The sequence below is a fragment of the Chinchilla lanigera genome, unplaced genomic scaffold, assembly GCF_000276665.1.
Source record: "Chinchilla lanigera isolate Chin_1 unplaced genomic scaffold, ChiLan1.0 scaffold00033, whole genome shotgun sequence".
NCBI classification, from domain to species: domain Eukaryota; kingdom Metazoa; phylum Chordata; class Mammalia; order Rodentia; family Chinchillidae; genus Chinchilla; species Chinchilla lanigera.
The window spans coordinates 2,239,467-2,261,046 of record NW_004955434.1 but is presented as its reverse complement, the minus strand read 5'-3'; the positions used below and the strand labels follow the sequence as shown (position 1 = coordinate 2,261,046).

Here is a 21,580-nt window from a genome sequence, read left to right as displayed (position 1 = left end):
TAGAGAAATGAACCTCAATAAGCTGCTCAGAAGTTTTCCTCCTGAAGACAGGAATTTCTAGAACAACATATAATGTTATTTTTATATGTCATCATCTTTCCAGTGTCTAAGTTCATGCTCTTAAAATACATGGGGTTAAATCACAACGAGCCTTTCACTTGGCTTGTCCCGGTCATGACTGTAAACTCTTAGAGGTCCGTTTGTTGGTTGTAATTAGTCCTGACTTTGCTAGCAACTCAAATGTCCTTACAAGACATGTCAAGTTCTGGCTTGCCCTCAAACCTTAATCTTACACAATAGAAGTTTATGCAAGTATGTGGCACTGAGAGCATAGCTCTTTAACACTTGGGACAATGCACATTTTACAAGCCGCAGCATGAAACATCATTGAGGGCTCCCGAGGAATTGCATCCTAGTTCAGTGATGATGGTCACAGTTGGATCACACACTCCTGGGGACTCATAACAAGGAGCACTCAAGTCACCTCAGATCTACAGGTCACGGTGGACCTGGGACTCTCAGCTGCAGAGGTGATATCCACGGTTATGTCTGTTGGGTGGACAGGAAAAGAAGTCTATTCTCAAAAGATTTTTCTTCTTAAAAGCTAGTGGCTCCATTTCTGCAGCAGAAATGAGCGTAGTAGCAAAGATAACCAATCTTTATCTTTGTAAAAAGCCTGTAAGTTAACCTCTTCAGATGCCATGCTTTTCCCCGGACACTGAATACTTTGACTGATAATATCTTTTGGCAGAAAGATGGAAAATGTTCCTGATCGGACATTTAAGACCCACTTTCCCTACAGCTCTGGGAGGAGAAAAGGAACAATGCCCTTTGTTTTTGCTTCTTGTGGCCTATTTTGGCTGGACTTCAGAAGGACATTTTGGAGAACATATGGGAGATTGAGGGAGCGCTGATCAATCCCCCTCCTGAGAAAGTCAGAAAAATGGTATTGTGGGTAGAGATGGGAGGTGGGCAGTGAGAAAAAGTGGCATGAATAGTACTCTGCAACACGGAGAGTCACATGAATTCTTTAATATTCAGTTTTCTTCATCTATAAAATGGGCACAGCAGTAATGCCTGGCACATAGTGTTGTCATCATTATTTTTTGGGTACTATGCTTTCAATTTCAGAAAAATAGACTAGTCCTGGGTTGATTCCAGTACTAAGAGTACAGACAGATATTCAGATGAGGGTTCTATGAAATTCCTTTTGCAAGGATTGTAACTAAACTGACGTACCTTCATGTTGAGGATCATAGAGCACCTGGCTGACTGCTAATCAGAAATAAGTTATTTAATTTCTCCGAACCTCTTCTATAAGGTGGGGACCATCATAGCTACTTGGGAGAATTTTGTGATAAACAAGCCAGATAATTCAGATAAACTACCTGGCACATAGTAGGAGCTCAGTGGGTAAAAACAGGGGTTGACATTTATTAAGGGCTCAGGATGTCGGGGGCACTGCACCATGTACGTGCTATCCCCATGGACCCTTGAAGAACTCTGTGAGAGAACTACTGCTATTATAACCATTTTACCAGTGAAGACATTGAGGCAGCCAATGAGTTTTAAACCCAAGGTTTGAATATAAGCAGCCTAACACTCTTACCCACTCAGCTAACCTGCTTCTCTAACTGAGAGATGATTGATATTGAGTGTCCTTCCTATGCGCAATGCTGTCAAGCATGCCTGGGTGAGCCTGGTATGTGGGCAGAGTTGGGCTTCAAGAGGCCTGTCTGGAGCCAGTTCACACTTGCACCCTCTGCGTGCTCGTTTCCCTTCCCTATCTTCACATGCAGAGTCATGAACAGTCAGCTACAATCTCCTCTCTTCTTGGTGTGGAGGACAAGTGTGGGACATTAAGAAGACTAGAGAGAATTAGAAAGTAAAAGAAGGGGTGAGGTTATTAGCAAAGCTACAGGAAAGAAATGAAATCACAATGGGACTCCTACCCTGAGAATTGGGGGACCATGACAAATGGATTAGACTGTTCAGGAACACCCTCATTATTTCTTTTATTCATGGGTCCTCGTTTCAATTTGGAAGGTTCTGGAAGCTTTGGTAAAATGGCATGTAGTAAGAATTACTCCATATGGATTGCCAACTTGTTTTTCAGTATAAAATAAATTAATTTGACTGGAGTTTAGTGACTTAATTACCTTCCCAAAGGTAAAAAGCTACTTCATTGTTAGCAAAAGGATTGAGGATCAGTTTTTATTTCTTATTATTAGCAAATTCATCATTTCTCTTTGCAAGGCACAGACAACTGGGAGAGAAGGAAGAGAAAAATGGAGGTAAAAGATCTCATTATTCATAATTGAATTGGATTTTTTAATTTTTGAGAAGAAAAGTGTAATATATCAGAGAAAAAATGCATCTAAAACATGTTAATTATGAATTCCCCAAAATATCATGTATAATTCACTATTCTATATTGTGGGTTTTGCTTTATTATGCTTTTATTCTGGTCTTTAGTGTGAACTGATATTAGGTTTCTAAAATTATTTTCTTGGAGGGAACATATTTGGTGTATAATCATAGTTTAACTTGTTCCCTAAACTAATTCCCTTTTCTTTTGAATTACTCGGCATCAAAGCCTTTGAATTACTCTGCGTGAAGCTTTATACTTTGCTTCACCATCCAGCTAAATTAGTGCAGAATGATTATGCTTGTTGCTAGAAAGCATGAAATAGTTTTGACATGCTGTGTTTCTAGCTGACCTTTAATTATCTTTTAATATAAACTTCAATGGACAGTCTGTCCAAATATCTTTTCTTTTAAAACATGTTTTGAAATTCTCACACACTTTTAGCAAAAGAAAGTCTCTGTCATTCCTCAAAAAATCACTTTTGTACATTCTTTTGCGAAGGTAGAATGGCCGCATAACCATGGCTGAGTCTGTGAAGGACTATTTTCTTTCTCGTCTTTCTGCATCATCACTCATGTGTGATATGTAACAGGAACGTGTTCTTTCAAAGGCTAATAATTAAAGGACAACTCACTCAAAACAACAAGGAGGACATCTGCATTTTGAACAAGGTATAAAGAACAAAGCAAGCACAATTTTTGAAAACTAGATGTATAATCAACAAAGAATCAGAATAATAGACACCAAAAAAAGCTGAAAATATTGCCTTAAAAAAGAAATCATTTCATGTAAGCAGATTTCAATTCTTTTTAACCAAAACTTGCTACCAACCTTAGACCCCCAAATGCCTTCAACTCTCCTTCTTAGGCACTCCCTGCTGGTGCAGAATCAAGACCTTTTCCAGGAAACAAAGGGTTACGAGGATGTACATGGAGGATGCATTCAATCCTACTTGAGAAAGCCCTGGGAAGTGTTACTATAACCCACTTTTAAGCAGAGCAACTTAACAAAAGGAAAATCTCCAGAAGCATTAATTGCAAGACTGAAAAAGGAGCATATGCGCTTATAGAAACAAATTACAAGGAAAAATTCATTGTGTTCCTCATGGTCACATTTTCCCGTTGGCAGTAGATACCCCCTCTCCTTTAGAGCAGAATACCCAGACCCAAAGGGGCTTAATGCTTATGTTCATTTTTGTCTTTTGCTTTCTCCCAACATCCCTCTGGGTATTCCTTTGGTTTTCCTCTAGATTCCCAGATCCAACATGAAGAAGTCAAATGAGAGAAAAGTTAGCTGAAATCACTTTACCTGTGCACCGACTCTGGCTGGTGGCAAAGGCAGTCCCTAGAGTGGCTTCTGTTGCTTTCATTTTGCTGTGGCCGGGGCTGGTCATCCTGTTAATAATGGTTTTATGACCGCCCACTGGAAAAAAAATCACTTGCCCTGCTCTTCCCCCTAGAGACGTTTCAAGTAAGCAATGAACTTGGGCAGATTAGCCCCTTGGAATGTGCCGCAGCTTCGGGATTAACCTCACTAAGAATCCCATGGACATTCCCCCTCCGTCCTCAAACACTGCTTGATTTGAACATCTAATCTGACGCCAGAAGAAAAACAAATCCCCGGAGAGATCGGATTTAACTGGCACAAGTCCGAACAGGCTGCCCCCCTTCTTTTTCCATTTCCAGAGAGAAAGCTTGTGAAAGTGTGATAAGGTGTTCTGAGTTCTGAAAGTTCAACTTTGGAAAGCAAATCCTTCTAAAGAAACAGTGCATGAATACTCCAAGTGGTTTGAAAACACAAGCAGTATTGTTCCCCTGGCCACAAAGAATGGAATGATAGCATTTCTTTAAAGAGGAACTGCAAAATACTCAGTGTTTCAAAAGAATATTTGCTCCCTGAACATGAGCCCAAGTAGAATGAAATTGGAGTTTGCTGGGGACCTTCCACAACTTCTAAAATGTCCATAATAAAGCTTGCCTGATCACACAGCTCATTCTGCACCTTGCCTTTCTGCTATTTCTAGGGTTGATCTTCAAATTCCCACATTTTTTGGTCTCTCACCTAGGTTTCCAGAGACAAGGGACAATGATCTACCTAGTGACTTTCACCTGAGGCGGTATTGTTAGAGCAAGATCCAAGTGAGAAACTCAACTGAGTGTCAGCGTTAAACTGCTAAAGACAAAATCCCTTTGCCTGTCATTCAGGGTTGGCTTCAGCTTTAATAACACACATATACTGCCTCTGTGCACCCAGAACACTTAATTATTTATTCTAAAGCAACCATCAGAGACATGAGCAAGCAAAGAAGTTCACTGCAGCATTGTTTATAATATAGAAAAACTGCAAAGCAATTAAATCCATCAATAAGAGCCTAATTATGTAAAGATGGTCCAGTGATAGTAAACCTTTTAGAGACCAAGTGCCCAAATTACAACCCCAAATCCACTTATTTATTACAAAATGCCAACACTGAATTTAAACCTGAATATCCAATGCTCTGTTGCTGGGACCACTTGGATCACAAGTTGACAGAGGGAGCTCTGTGTGCTCCTGGGGCGTGTGTGTCATGCGTTCACCACCACGGGTTTTTGCCCTTCAGTGGTCACGGTCATGTTTTAAAAGACTACTTGTTTGCAGAGGGAGATACACTATATACCTTTTTGTGTTTTCTGAAAAAAGTAGGCCATAAAATAGTAAGTGCAAGAAGTTACAAATTTTCAATAGATACAGAGATTGTAGGTATCTATTTTCAATAGATACAGAGATTGTATGTAGGCAAGCAAAATGAAAGCATCATTCTAAAGTGGTAACTACATTTTTATTGTATTACTTTTGCCTTGCCATATTTTGCAAAGATTCTGCCTGTCATTGGATACATATAGTCAAAAATCGTACCTTATGTAGAAAGAAAAAAAATTTCAACAGTCAACCTATGTTAGTAGGTTATTGGGAAAGACTTGCTCAGGAAGTGACTTAGGAAGAATTCAGTGAAAAGAGGTTGCTCAGGAAAGAAGTTTAGAAAGGGGAGTATTATAATGGGCAGGGTTTCAGGAGGGAGCGAGGGAGGAAGGCAAAGAAGGGGAGGGGAGAAAGGAGAAAGGCAGGAAAAGAAGACAGGGTAGCAGCGAGATACCTGACTGACTGAGCTGGTGGCTGCAGTGTGTATGTGACTCAGTAAACTGATTTTAGATCATCTTCTCAATGCAAGAAACAATTTAACAACTCAACTTTTCCAACTTCTTTCTTCACTACAGACTACTTCTACCTTTATCCTATTACTTTAAACTTTGATTTCAGTCACATACCTACTTAGTCTTTTAAATACTGCCCATGTATATTTTTTTTTTTACCTGATTCAGTCTAGCCTTAAGTGTATTTTTGCTTGAACTGGCTTATTTTTTATTTCTAAAGAGAAATAAATATTCAACAGGGAGTATAATATGAGGCACCTTCCGTGAACTTTACACCAAAGACAAAAATATTGCTACCAGAGCCCTAGGCATTTGGTATAAATGAAAAAGGAAGCCCCAGGTGAGACAGAACAGCAATTTTTTCATCTGAGGTAGTAAATGAACTTTGAGACCCTTTGATTTAAAATGTAATTAGCTCCAAAGAAACTTGTAGCTCTGGGCCACAAGGAGCATAGGGATCTTTAAAAAAACTTCTACATTTCCCAATAATGCAGCTCTCCAAAAATAAATTACCAACACGTTTCAAATGTAGTTTAGGAGAACAAATATAATTTCAATACTACCAAGAAAAAAACCACAAGCGTAATGCTAATTATGGTAATTCCTCACTTCTACCTTCATATAGCTATAGGACACTTGTTCTCCCAATTCATCTTTAAATAAACATTGCATTTGAAGAGAATATGCTAAAATGTTTTTGTTGATACACAACACATTTTTACAAACACTTAAATCAGGTTTTTCTACCAGTAGAAACTAGATTTTGATATGGAAAATACATATTTCATTATTATAAAGACACCTAAAACATTTTGTTCTGTGATGTTCTCATTTGATAACAACAGAAGACCATGACATATGACACTGAAATTCCACCTTACTCCAAAAAGAATAGTAGTCATTTAGAACTTCAAAAACAACAAATGCTAGCAAAGCTGTGGAGAAAAGGGAAGCCTTCTGTATTGTTGGTGAGAATGTAAACCAGTGCAAACACTGTGGAATTCAGTATGGAGATTTCTAAAAGAAACAATAGAAATTCCATTTGATTCAATTATCCCTCTTCCGAGTCTCTTCCCAAAAGAATTAAAGACATCATATTACAGTGATCCACGCATACCCATGTATATGGCAGCACTATTAATGATAGCTAAATTTTGTACCAATGCACTACAATGACTGTAATTCTTCTGTATTGCAAATATAATATATAATACAAAATATAAAACATGTAATATACAATATATAATGTACATTATATAATATATAATAAATGATATATGTAGAGTATATATATGATATAGAGCAATGAAATAGAGTAGAACTCAGCAAACATTTTCTACAAAGGACCAGGTGGTACATATTTTACAGTCTTTGGCATCATATGTTAAATGTGTTAATACTCAACTCTGTCATTGTGGTACAAAAGCAACTACAGACAACAGGCCCACAACTAAGCTTGGCTGTGTTCCAATAAAACATGAGTGGGCTGTAGCTGGTGTGTACTGGTCAGCTCTGGTACAAAAGGAAGAAATCTCTTCATTGGGAAGTCCAGGTGGCAGTGGTTCTACTGTTCAGGCTGTTATGGCACCATCACTAACTTGTCCCATGCTTCCTCCAGAATGTCAGGCAGGTTCTCCTTGGGGGCCTCTGGTCCTGTTACTCCTGCTACCTAGACAGCACCTCCCTGAGATACCCTGTCACTCAGTCTCTAGCACCTGGACTGCTCAGCAGCCCTCAGTGGCCATCCCATCTAGACACACCTGTCATTTTCTGTCCACTTATTTCCTCTGTTTTCCTCATAGCCTTCCCTGTCACCTGGCATTAGGTCATGCCATCATGTACCTGTCTGTTGTACAGCTGTGTCCCTCCAGGAAGCTAAATGGGCGCTAGTTTTGTTTGGTCGCTGCCATTGCGCCAGCACCCAGAACTGCAGCCTGTGGTAGGCACCCCGAGGACTTAGGCAAACAAACTGGTTTCTTGGAGAATCAATTCTTCCCTGGCAAATGATGGCATCAATAATACCAGTGTCTTCTAAAAAGGGACTTTTGGGTGGTGCCCAGAGGGTCATTTCTAATACTTGGGTTCAGATTAATATTTAATATACAAGGAATAGCTAAACCTGCAATTTAACAAACACTATTGCCTGAGGATATACTTTTACTTCTTTGGAATTATGAAAAAAGAAGTCCATCATAACTAGTTGATAAATTTCAGTAAAAAATGACTCAGGTAGAGAAAAGTCTTGATGGTATCATAAGAATAGCTCAAGTTTAGAAAAGTCAGACCCACCTTCTCTTAAATAGCCTTTAAACTTCTTGTTTTCATTCTATTACGTGAGAATAAATACATTGGGTTCTCTGACATTTGAGTTGCCACTGACTTATAAAGAAAACAATGCCAAGGACCAGGGTAAAGCCAGTTGCCTCTGGAGAACACGGCACCAGCTTGCTCTTTCTAAAACTTCATCGTGCCAACCTCTGATCAATACCCTTCGCTTCTCCCCAGCCTAAGCATGATGTACTCAGCCTTCAAACCTTCAGGATCTGACTCTGAGTATTGTATTGAAACCTCTTGATTTCCCTGCAAACTGTCACATACTTTTTGCTCCAGCAAAGCAACTTATTGCTTGTGTCTCCGATGAACACACTATTCCACACTTCTCAGCATTTGAATATGCTGCCCTTGCATCCGAAATGCCAGGTTCTTTCTTGTATGCTTGGTACAGAAACTCTGCAGAAAATATTGCCTTCTGGCTGACCACTGCTACAGTGAACAACTTATATTCTCTGCGTACTAGTTCACGTGCATATCTTGGTCACATTTCCATTAGAGGAAGAGCCTTGCCATGTTGTAACTATTTATATTCATTTCAATATGTATTACCATCCCCTTCCAATTTCTGCTGCCTTTGGAGCTTTGTCTGTCAGACTTCTTACCTTCCTTGTACTTTTATCACTGTTTCTAGGGTAATATCAATTTCTCATTCCCGGAATTCACCTTTCAGGAATAATCTCTTTGTGCGGTGAAATTATTTTTATTAAGTTTTATAGCCTCTGAACTTCTATCACATATATTTTAACATATAGGTAAGTTAATTAATTGTGTTTTTAATTACTTGGCTGGGGAGAGATTAAATAAATTATGCTTTACCATTATAAACTCATGTTTTATGACTAGGTCATACTGTGTAAATTCTACTGAAATACATTCAGAACTTTTATGTAGAATAGTCATTTTACATACTGAGTCTCATGAATAATTTTTAATTATATTTCCATGTTTCATGGGAAAGTTTTTCTCTGCTATGAAGCAGTTAATTATTACTTGGAAATACTGCATTATATTTATAAAGCATTCTCTTGTTCGTGGAATGCTTTTGTACGGAGCATTTTATACAATCTTTACAAAATGGCAGAAAGGTAGACATTACCAAATTTTATTATGCAAATGACGAACTAGGGATTTCAAAGATTAAGCATTGTGCTGAAGTTATATACCAGCCACTGGCTTTTGTTGGGGTGCAGAGAGCCCTGCACTTTTTATGCTCTGTCACTGACTACAGGGATGCTCCATGATGTCTGTCTTCTGACTGTGGTGGGATAAGTGCATATTACTTATCCTGATCTTAGCAAAACCATACAAATATTATCAAGCCTGAAAGACTATGATGAAATACTAAAATGAGGATATAGATCCCTATTTCAAAAGTGTCATGTAGGTGATCAAGAATTAGACATCAGTTTCAATACAGTACTGTGTCCACATACAATGGCTGAAAACTTACACGTCACACTGTGCACCTAGGGACTATGTTGCCTTTGCTCAACAGAAATAATAACAGTGGTACTGGCTTTGTGAAATGGGCATGCATCTTTCAAAACTTGTACTAGAGAAATCAAAGATGGAAGACAAATTCATGACCAAAAACTCCAATGAGACTGAGGCTTGACATCCTTCTAAGGAGCCAGGTATTTTAAAATGATGTTTTATTTGTTAGAAAACAGTACCGCTGCAATAACATCAGCACACACCTAGGAAAAGCTTTCTATATTCAGGGAGGGTGTGCCAGTGAGAACTATAGCTGTTTTCTGTCAAATAAACGCAGAGCTGGAACAACAGTGTCACCCGGTAAATCCTTAATTCTGTTTAGCTTTCACAATTCATTCTTGCACCATTCTGATTTTGTTAGGAGCCAAAAAATGTGCTGAGTCATAAAATTGGACCGTTTTATGTTAGGCAGAAGTGTGGAATTTATGTGACAAGTCATGGCAAATTCAGAGGCTGATTTTAATTCTGTTTAACTCTTTTGCCCTGGAACGATAAAGATGCTGAGAAAAGCAGATGATGAGAATGGATAAATAGCTGCGGTAGTATTTATAGGTGTCATATCAGGATTAACTACTAAGGAAATAGCCTCTGTCTCTGTCTGTCTCTGGCTCTATGTGTGTGGGTGTGTACATGTAAGTTTTATTTTTATCATCAGTCCTAAGTACCTTAAATATTCTGAGTAGCGATGCTGATGTAATCAGTGGATGATTCCAGTTAGGTAGAGTCTGGAGGAGGCAGGACTGAGGAGGGTCTCAAGGTTCATAATCTAGCCACGACTTGTTGACAGTTAGGTGAGTGACCTTGGAGAAGTGACTTGATCTTGGTGATCTTCAACATCAGCTGCAGCTCTCACAGCTGCGTATTCCAGAAATTGGGGTCCTGAATCTTTATTGTTAGTCCCTCATTAATATGCATAGAGTAAGCGAAGAAATTTTTAAAAATCTTTACAAATTCACAAAGCTGTTACTCTTTTCATAACTAAGCAAGTAAAAATGTTGCAGAACACCAGGTTTTGTGTCTATTGAGCACAAAGCACACAAGGAGATTGAAATTAATAAATAATCCCTGAAAGGATTCCCACTGGGCTCCAATCATTCTTAAGAATGCCCCTGGCTGAGCAGTCCCACACACACTCAAAATTCCAATAAGATTTGGCATGTTATAAAAGAAAAAGATATTGATGCACAAGATAGTTATACAGCTAGCTTCTCTTAGTTCATTGAAAAGAAAGGTTTGTGTTCATATTGGTTGGGCAAGATATCACACCATATCTTGTACTCTGAATAGCTACTATGAAGACAACAATATGCAATGTATTAATTATTGTAACTCTCCTATGAACCTGTTTTGAAACTCTGCTTTATTGTTGCTTTAATTTTTTCTCTTTAAAATTAAAAATAAATAAATAATAAACTTTAAAAAAAGACATAATTGTGATTAATCGATAACTTGGTATTTCTTTTTCTGCCATTGAGATATTTTTCAAGACCAGAACTTAGTGTTCTCTGGCCCTCATCCTCTACCAAACAACAAAGCAGATATCAGAGGCATCATTTAGTCATTCAGGTTAGAAGATGCAGAGCCTGCCCATGATTTTGCAGGATTTTTTTCTTGCTTAAATCTAGCAGTCAAAAATTACTTACCTGCAGGGACCAAAAGCAAATAAATCTCATTTTTATAATCAACTTATAGTTGGACCGCCCGGCTGTTTCTATTGCTCATTGAAGAGGAAAAACAATTAGGTATTATGTTAATGAAGCATAAATGCTATTCTGTCTCATAGTCATCTTTCTCGGTCAAGTTACTAGATTGTTAGGGGTGAAATAAAGGCGTTCACATAAATGGAACCTCTGTGATACAGTTTAAATGGTAAATGTGTTGAGGTTGTTCAAAGTTGTTAAGCCCAGGTTGAAACTACTGTCAAGGTCTTTCCTGACACACCCCCTATCAATGCCTCTATCTTACGGGCTTCTTCTTACCTTAGGGTATTAATATAAAATCTCTTTGGAAGATTTTAGATCCAAGAAGACACTAATCTGTATGTTAGCTTTCTCTAAATATATTAATTTAAATTTGATGGATATAGAAATGAACATCAATTCAAAAGTAGTATAAAGAATGATAAGGGGTAGCACAAAAATACAGACATAGTCTCCACCTTGTGTTCTATTCAGTGTCAATGTGAGTCGTGATTTCTTCTGTTTACGTGCCTACTCATCCTTACTTGAATGAAGAGTTCCACTTTCTGCAAATTTATTCCAAATGAATTTCTGGTAGCAAGATTCTTCTGAGAAAACCTATGGCTAACTTCAAAAAGAATACTATGCTGATTTCCTAATTGATCCCCCAATCCATTTTTTCCCCAGCAGTGAATGAATTTCCTCTCTTAATAGTATTTTCAGTACAGTTTTAGGTTGACAGGAAAATTGAACAGAAGATACAGAGTTTAATATACTCCCTCACTTCTCTCCACAGTTTATCTTATTTGTTTTATCTTGCATTGGTGTAGGTAGATTTGTTTAATTGAGCAATTCATACATTATTATTGTGCTAATACGTTGTTAATTAAAATCCAAAGTTTATCATAGGTTCACTGTCTGTGTTACCCGGTTCTGTGGATTTTGTTAAATAGGTAATGTTCAGGTACCATCATCATAGTAACATATAGAATAGTTTTACTGTTATTTTCATTATTTTTTCAATTTTTATTTTTTATCAGTACATGTTTGCAGTACATAATGATCACATTGCTCTTGTGGTGTTGGTACGGTACATGGTGATGATGTAGCTCATGGTATTCCATTCCCTGTACTTCAAAGTCATCCAGTGATTTCCTATTATTTCTAGAACAGGACTGAGACTCCTAACAGGTCTCACAGGCCTTGGCCAGTCACATGCCAGCTCACTTCTGCAAGTCACTCCATGCCCCGCTGTTGCAGCTCCCTAACTCCAGTTACAACAATCTGCCTCCAGATTACCACTTGCTCCAAATAATCATGAATGCAGCATATCATGTGATCAGTTAGTCTTTAATTTAAATACTATTTTTTGAAGATAAAGTTTTTATGATCCGGTGTTGGGGATATAAGTGAAAGGGCTCATGAACAATTTGATATTTCAACATCAAATTTTTATAAGTAGCAATTTCAGAATCACCTCCCTTCAAATAATTCAAATTTCCCTACAGATTATTCTAAGATTTCCATTTGACACATGAGGGATAAGTGTGACAGTGTCCTGAAAGCAAGGTATATCATTACTCAAAAATCAGGAAGTGAAGACCAAGTATCCTATTTCATCTATTGATCTGAATCCCAAATCCTGAGTATGTGAAATATGTTAGGTCCTGTCTACAATATTCATTAGAACACTCATTCCTTCCTGGTAAATGACAGTTTGCTTCTTGCCAGTGATGAATTGTACAAGGAAAATCATAGCAAACACACACACACACACACACACACACACACACAACTGAAATCAGGATACTATCTAAATTAGAAAAATATTTGTCACTAATGAGAAAATCTTATACTATTGTACTAGGTGAGCCCCAAAATGTTTTTGTCTGTGTAGTTATTTTTTGAGTGCCACATGAGTCAATAATGTATACATTACTGTTCAGTAATTATTCTGTTTGGGTCTAGGGAAGATAAAGAACAATGATTAAACACTGCTCCTGCTTCAGGTCCCAATGTTAATGATATGAAAGTGAATTACAGTGAAAGTGATGTTCATGGCTACAAATGTGAAAATCTAGTATCGCACAGGAGGAAATGAGCAGAATAAATGCTTCCCTGTGCTTGTAGTTTGAACATGTAAATCTTTCAGTCTTCATTAGGGAAAAAATGTAAACAGAAGCTTAGCTGTGGAGTTGCTAATTGCACAGACTTCATTAAACTCAGTGCTGCGTGGAGCTCTGAATTTAGCTCTTACACAGAGAACTTGAAAATGGCCAATCAGAGTTCTACTGTCTACTTATTTTTTACTTAACTGATTTATACATTAAAGATAATAATTCAACACCAACCCACACAAAGCTTTTTTACTTTCTGAGGAGGTACAAAAATTTACAGCATCCTTGTATCTGTATTTAAGTTTATTCTGTATTCTAAAATAATGGCTTTCAAAAGATTTGTGATAAAAGACCATTTAACATTTTTGGAATCCAAAATAAACTTATAGTTTTATAAAATGTCATAAAATCATAATGCACTCACACAGATTCTGTAGCAATGGTAAATTGCTATGGACATGTCAAAATGTTTATTCTCAATCTTTATATTCTCATGTACAACAGGTTCATGCATCTGCACTGGTTCATGGGCCACAAGGCACTAATCAGTGTGCAGGCTGTGGTCCAGTCACATCAGCAGCATCTGGAAAATTGTTAGAGATGCAGAATCTCAGGCCCCACCCCAACCTTTCTGAGTCTGCACCTTCATGATAATAAGATGTCCAGGTGATTGCTTCATATTAAAGCTGGAAAAACACTGTTCTGGAGGGAAATCAAATGCAGTAAGAGTACTTAATACTAGCAATATTAATAAACAGTTTTTAGCAGTTTTGTAGGCCATCCAGTGGCCTAATTACTTCCTCCTCTTAACTAACTTGAACCTCATCATAAACCTGCGAGGTCAGGGCTTTTATTATCCTCATTCTTCAGGTGAGGACATTGAAGCAGAGATGGTAAATTGGTTCAGCGTCAGCTGGCAAATAGAATGAAGGCATGGAGATCAGCTCACATGACACAGAGAAGTGGGGACATATCCCAGGGCCCCTGGAGCAGGGAAGAGTCATTGTTGGCCAGGAGATATATTTGGGCTGGCCAGGGACATTGTTGGTGTTGGTAGTATACAGGGGGCACTTAGATGATTTTTGTTGTATTTTATTGAATTAAATAATTTGTTTTTCCCTTTTCTTACAAATTCAGGGAGAAGATTTCCAATTTAATTACCTGTTCTCACACTCTATTCAGATTTACCTTACATGTGTCTTTTTCTTCCTGTTTCTTCTACATTTTTGTTATAAAAAGTGTGATTTCCTTCTCTTCTTCCATGCACCCTTTCTCTTGATTAATAGTGTGTGTTTATCCTGAATTCTCATGCTGTTCATGCCCATTCAGGGCAGGCAGCATATCTACCTACCTTTCCTGTCTGGCACCTAGAAGAACCTCAATAACCATTTGTTAAAACAGTGAATAACATTATACAGTTATGAAGAAAATAGAACATCCTTTAACATGTTCATTAATGGAATACATTGATCTTCTATTTTCCTAACATGCTCTGCACTAATAGAACTAACAAGTCTTAAAGTACTGGACAAAATGTAGCTGTCAACCTCAAAGTATTGCCCCTGGAACTGACCAAGTATTTATGCTGAATTGCACCGACATGCGCTGTGTGCACACCCAGTCATATGCAGGGGATTTTATTTTTCCTGTTGGAATCTGGTAGACATACTCCAAGTTTTGTGTTTGTCAATTTAACAATACAGATAACATACTGGAAAACAAAAAAAGAGAGAATGTAGAAAAATATATGAAATATCCACCGTTCCTTTCATTGGCATTTTTGCTTTTTAGCTCATTTGAAGGTAGCAGATCCACACTATTACTATATGGGTTCTCCAATCAGTATTTCGTGGCCTAATGAAAAATACTTAGGAGAGCTCTATAAGAGTCCGCAAACCTTTTAGAACTTTCAATGATAACAAATAGCTGGCTGAGACCATAGGTTCACCACCACTGCTCTAGATTATAAAGTGCTATTTTGGGCGTACATAAATTCTTCTCTTAATGTCAGTAGATATTATTTAAATTCAGTCACTTACTAAATATTATAATTGTGTATCCCTTATGTTTTTCCCCTAAGTTTAGATACCCTGTTATTTCTCTCCTTTGCTCCAAGTTACTTAAGCCTTAGAAAATTTGGGCTGGTACAGACTATTGGAAAAATAATCCTGGTCAGCATAATTCAAAGGAATGTAGAAGAGCAGATTTTGATTTCTGAGGTAGCTGTAAAATGATGGTTTCTACTATTTTTTGCTTTACCCACATAGAAAATGGGAAATTCTACATTTCCCTTGTTTAAAAAATGTGCCAATAAAATCCTAAACAGGTTTACTTGTGATATTTGCAAAAGTCTGCATAGTTGGCTCGTGACTTGGATGGACAGGTTTCAATGATGAATTAGTTCATAAGTTTGAAGACAAAATCTTGAAATGCTTTGTTCAGCTGTGTAGGTTCATTTTTTATGTTTTCAGATGTACACACCCTATCCTCATTTGTACTACACTGATCATTACTTAATATTTAAAATCTAACCTACTGATTCCTCATGACATGGTTCTTGTCAATTTGAGCTTTTATGAATATAAGTAATATAGAGAATATGTGTGTGATTCCTACTATCCCTTCTCCTTGGACCACCCAGAATAAAACGGATGGGATGGTAGCCTGCTTCTCTTCCAAACTATGACTGGGGACAAATTGCTCTGTGGTTTCAGCTTCTCTTTTGCAAACATGGAGAGTATCATCCATGTTGTTGCCTCACAAGGAATGGTGGTTCACACTGGTTTACAGGATGACAATCCTGGATTCTTTTCGAATGTCATACGAGGCCTTCTTAGCATAGGTGCTGGCTTGCTGACAGGCTAAAACATTCTTTTAAGCTTTCTCTTACAATATTAGGTGACTGAATGTAAGCAGTTTTAAATTGCATTCTTGCTTGACTTACACCTAAATGTCTGTGTTTTGAATTAAATAAGTACTGTATGAAATAATCCCTCTCCCTTAAAAAACCCATTAGGAATTTTCCAAGATTTAAGTAACAAGGAATTTGATTACACAGTGTATTCTGGGGCTCAACCACAGCAGGCTGAGGCACCAGGCAGGCTGATTATGACTTAAGCATTGTTTCAGTGTGATTTTGCAAAGGATTTCATTTAATGCAGATTAGTACATTTATTAAGCTGTTGATAATTGAAGCCTCTTAGGTTTGGTAAGTACCATCCAGTGAGGTAGATTAGTGAGCTTTAATTTGTTGCTCTCAAATAGCAAATGAAGACTTAGCAGAATAATTACATCTCCTCTGTGGGCTAATAAAAGGTGACATCATAATGGTGCTTGTGGCCATTCCTGCATTTGTGCAGTTTCCTGCACACCGCCTTTGGGATGTCCCATTTCCCTCCAGGGACACCAAAAGCTCTCACCTCTAAAATACATGACTTAGGGAGAAATGGAAGATATAGTCACATGAGATAGGAGTTGCAAATGCAAACATTCACTTTGGACCAAATTGCTCTCCATCATCATAATTTCTCTGTTTCCTGAAATTTTCTATTTCCTTATCTCGATTTTATCTATACTGAGGACAGGGACTGTGTTTCCCATACGACTCCTTAACGATTAGTACAGAATCTGGCATAGAGCCCCTCCCACTAATGCAATCCATTCAATCAATCAATACGTTTTTAAAAAAAGGTTCTATCAAGTGACTTTGCAAGGACACTTGGTGTGGGTCATGGACACTATGCCAAATGACTTTGCAATATCTGAAAAGAACAAAGGGTAATGATGGCTGGCTTCTTTATTTTAGCAAGTAGTGATTTTATTTATGACGGGGTATTAACCATTGGTCCATTGTACTATAAAATAAAAATAGAATAGTGACAAATTTTATAAAGATGTATGGATATTAAATTCAGGTATTAGAACGAAGTACTCATACCAGAGCACAGTTCTTCCTAGGGACTTTGGTCAGTGCTTATCTGCCTTTTTCTGGCCATTTTTATTGTGCTACCACATGCACATCACCCACATGGTCATGATTAGTTGGACCAGTGGACAGTGGAGGTTCTCAATGTAAGAGCAAAAAATTCACAGCCCGGCCACTATCCTGGCGTTATAGATTGCTCGTAGAGAGACGCTAACCAATCCGTTTCCATTTCTTAGAAATCTGAACTTAGAAATTTAGAAAAAATGAGTCAGAAAGCATAAGGAAGTCTGACAGTAGAGAGTTTCCAATTGAACATAACACGCTTTCACAGAAATAGAGTAAGGAGAACACAGACATTGCCAGGGTGCTCCATAGCACCTGAGGTAGAGCTGAAATACTCTGTATGAGAGAAATCAGGTGGCCGGTGAGAGAGAGACCAAGAGAGGGGGAAAGTGAGTCCTGCATCTGCATTCTTTCGCCATTGCAGGGCTACTCAACATTCTAGGCTCACAGTGATTTTCTTTCCTCTGACTTGACATGAGTGGTTCTCATCAGTATAGTAAACTTGCATAAAGAAGGCAAAACAGTAAACTTGTATAAGGCAAAAGATACCAACAGTTAGTTTTTACATTTCACAGATCCAGCTGAGAATGTCATTTGATCCACTCATCCCTATGGCAAAAGAAACTGACATTCAAAGCAAGAAATGATTCGCTCAAGGTCATATCACTCACACCTAGTGAAGCTGGGACTTAAACTGGCTGGAAGTCTGTACCCTCTAATATCATAGCTTATAAAAGTATTTTCATCTCTATTGCAGGACAAGTGCAGAGAGGTAAAAACATTCTTTGCAAATCAGAGGCAGGATCCTGGGAATTATTCTGTACTTGGCAATGGGTGTGGTTTTAGTTATGAACATCCTTGGATCTTGGATGTTGCAATGTTTCACTTACTGTGAGTCATCTAAGGGAATTTTGATTTTTAGTTTTTGAGCAATTGTTCTCTAGGCTATATTTAGAAATGTATTTTAGACATCTCAACACATACAGGAACATATGTTTACAGTGAGATTCACCCTTCTTAGGCCTCCATTCTTTGCTCACCAGAGTGAAAGTCTTCCTAGGGAGTCAGTCTGTGTTATAGTGTAGTTTACAGTGATCTCTGGCAGGACAGAACCCAAATGCAAACTCTCCATTTGTTTCATTACCACTTATTTAGTGTATTCTTTTTACATTACAAAAGTTGTGCTAATTCATTGAGGCCTTCTGGGGAAATTGTTAAAGAAATGAAGAAAATGGATATTCCTTTTAACCCCAATTCCTACTCCCAAAAATCTCTGGCAACCTGCTGCCATTTGTTCTTGGTAGAAAAGTGTGGAATACACCACCAGCCTAAAAAGCAAATATCTGATTTCTCCCTGGGATGCAGTGACCTGGGAAAAGCATGCATAACTGAATTAACCATTCATCCGAGAATGTGCTGACTGAGCAAGTGGGGGCAGAGCTGGTGGTGGCCCCAGCATGGGGCAAAGTGTGCATGTAGCAAGTGGCAAAGTTGCTCCTTATTACAGGGGAGACATGGCATTTTATGTATGCACCCCAAACAGTTTCCACACAGAAGCGCCTTTGGTTCTTGCAACATTCTAAGCATGCTTGGTTTCTATCCCTACTCCACAGAGCTAGGAGCCATGTATCCTAATTTAAATGATTAAAAATAAATTATGACCATCCTCAGGATATTTATGAGCATCATAGTATATTAGAAAGCAGGTTTAGGAATCAGTGACTTGAGGCAAAAACTCCTACAAAATATCATCTCAAGGATTTGTGAAAAATACACATTGTAGTGCCTTGCTCATAGATTTTGAACCTCCGAGTGGGGGTGAGTCTCAATCTTTTTTTATATCTTTAAATAATGAGCACAGATAATTTCATGAAGACCTCACTGAACAGCTCATTGAAGTTTTTCTTCATCAGTTTCTCAAAATTGGCAAACCTGTAAGGTGGTTTACTTGGAATACGCCAAAGCCACTGCCACTGCTTGATTACTTTAGGTCCTCCCTATCTCCCTACAATCCTTGGACTGCAGTTTTCTAACAGCCACCCCCACTTTATCCTGCAGAGCCCCTTGAGAATAACCTTCTTAGACCAGGGTTTCTCAGCCTTGGTTCTACTGACTACTGAACTACTAAATCATTTTCCCTGCAGCTGTCATGTGCCCTGTAAATATTTAGCAACATCTCTGGCTTGTGCCTATTACAACTGTCATAACTTTCATAACTGTCTGTAGCATCTATAGCTCCTGTAGGACAACCAAAATTGTCTCCAGTCATTGCCACATGCCCCTTGGGGGAAATATTTCTCCTGGTTGAAAACCACTGGTATGAGTACGTTTAATCTCTTCCTCCACTGTCCAAACATTTTGCCAAGGCATGTAAATACCTATGTGATCTACCTCTGAGCAACATTTCCAGGCTTATCTACTATTAAACTTCTCATCGATTCTCACTTTTCACCAAAGTAAGGCCTTTGTCCCAAGAACCTGGAATTCACACTTCTGAACATTTGATTCTGCTTTTTCTCAGGTCTGTATATCCTTCCTCTCTTGCAAGGAAAAATGGACTCTTTCGAAACTCAATTCAAAATCCATTTTCTCCAAAGTTTTTCTTGATTTTTGTAATTATCTCTGCTCCTTCCTGGTCTACTATATGTTTACTTCTGCCTCTACCTAGAGCTTGTTCATTCAAACTTGTTTTGCAGCCAATTTTTTCTCACCATCTCTCCCTTGATGGCTAAGTCTAGACCTTAGTTTTGCTTAAGTTACTGGTACTTGGCATGAGGACAACACAAGTTGCCCTTAATAATATCTGTACAAAAGAATAAATGTTTGGTATGTAAAGCATACCATGTACAGTATTTTTTTTAAAAAAATGCTTAGGTTGTGACTGACTCACCAGGATAATGAGAATAAAATTAAATGTGTATGTTATAGACATATATCATTGTACTATATAGTCAGGATATTAACTATCAGCATTTTAAAAATGTTTGTATCTCTCATTTCTTTTAATAAATATAAACTATACTTCATCATATTTGAAAAACACTGATTCAGTAGGTGCTGTATTAGCATCTTTGGTAGAATTTGTTACAAAGGGAATTCCCAAGGAGTTCTAGGCTTTAGGAATTATGCCAGTATTGCCTCAACAGTTGTAGTAATTTAAAGCAATTAATTTTTTTCTATTTCCTCATTTGCTTGTACCCTTACTTTATTTTGTATAACAGATGCATGCAGTGATCCTAATCTTCCAATCTCAGCCTCAGGTCCAAAGCATTTATTTCTACACCTCAGTGACCCAAGGATATGAGAGTATGGTGAGTAGTTCTGAGGAAGAAATGTTGATGATTATGGGAGTCCTTTGAGATTATTTTATTTTATTTGTGAGTGGTGTCAACATTTACAAGCCACTGTGGGATGACACCAAACCAAACCAAAACATAACAAACAAAATTGAGTTGGAGGGTTAGTCTTCTACAGTGAAATCCGTAGTAGCATTTTGCCTGGAGTTGCCAATATAAATGACCCAACCTTGTCATTCAGATTTTTTCCATTAATGTTACATCTTCTGGTTGGGCTTCTGCTCAGAAGGAAAGGAGACGGATGACTTGAATTCAAGTGATTTACTTCGGGGTGATCTATTCCTTATTAAGTCTGCACTGTGTACTGTTGACATAAATCTCCTTTTATCCTCATTGCTGAAGTTACCAAAGAAAAACTCAAGTTTATTTATTTAAAGCCTGGAAATTATTTCAATAGAGCTAATTGTTTACTGACAAAAATGATTCATAACTTTATAATCACCAATCTAAGGTGTTAATAAAACCTCATGATCAATAATCTAAAATGAAAAAGTGCTTTCTTTCTCATTATTAGAACTAATTGAAAATTACCTGTGATGCAAATTGAAAAGGTAAAACTTTACGCTATGATGCTGATAGTAATATAATGCCTCCCCTCCTTGTTTTGCAGGAATCATTGTAGGAGAGTTTCCCTGGAAACCTGGAATGACAGGAACAGACTTGTGGCTGACAACTATAAATTTCTTATTCTAATAGTCATGATTGTTTTTGTCTATATTACAGTTAGGGGAAAGGAAGTAGCCTATTCAAATCTAATGTCTTCAGAGTATCTGGGAATCCACGGGTTTCTCTTTACCATTAAAGAATGGCTTGCTTCTTTCCACCTAGGTAAGCACACACTCTCCTATGCATGAAAACTTTAATTTGGGCAGAAGCAGATATGTTAGAATACTCTGGCATGCTTTATATCTCTTTCATAACTGTCATATGATGAAAAATAATGTCAACAATTGTGCAACTGCAGTAAGAAAAGTGTGAACGCCCTAACTGGTCAATTAGACCAGAATGATGAGGGTTTTTTTTTAAAACCAATGTCACTTCTAATCTGTTGGA

At 37.7% G+C, this 21,580-nt stretch overlaps 1 protein-coding gene across 10 annotated transcripts in view; it reads right to left on the bottom strand.

The window, feature by feature from the left end:
• Positions 1-21,580, bottom strand: part of Trpm3 (transient receptor potential cation channel, subfamily M, member 3) — a 526,019-nt gene that overhangs the window by 282,781 nt on the left and 221,658 nt on the right. The window contains exon 1 of one of the 10 annotated variants that reach the window (XM_005388550.2): positions 3,677-3,904. The exons of the other annotated variants lie outside the window; for them this stretch is intronic. The gene's annotated coding sequence lies outside the window, so the exon portion shown is untranslated. Of the gene's footprint in view, positions 1-3,676; positions 3,905-21,580 lie in introns of those variants that run through there. 10 annotated transcript variants of the gene reach the window in all.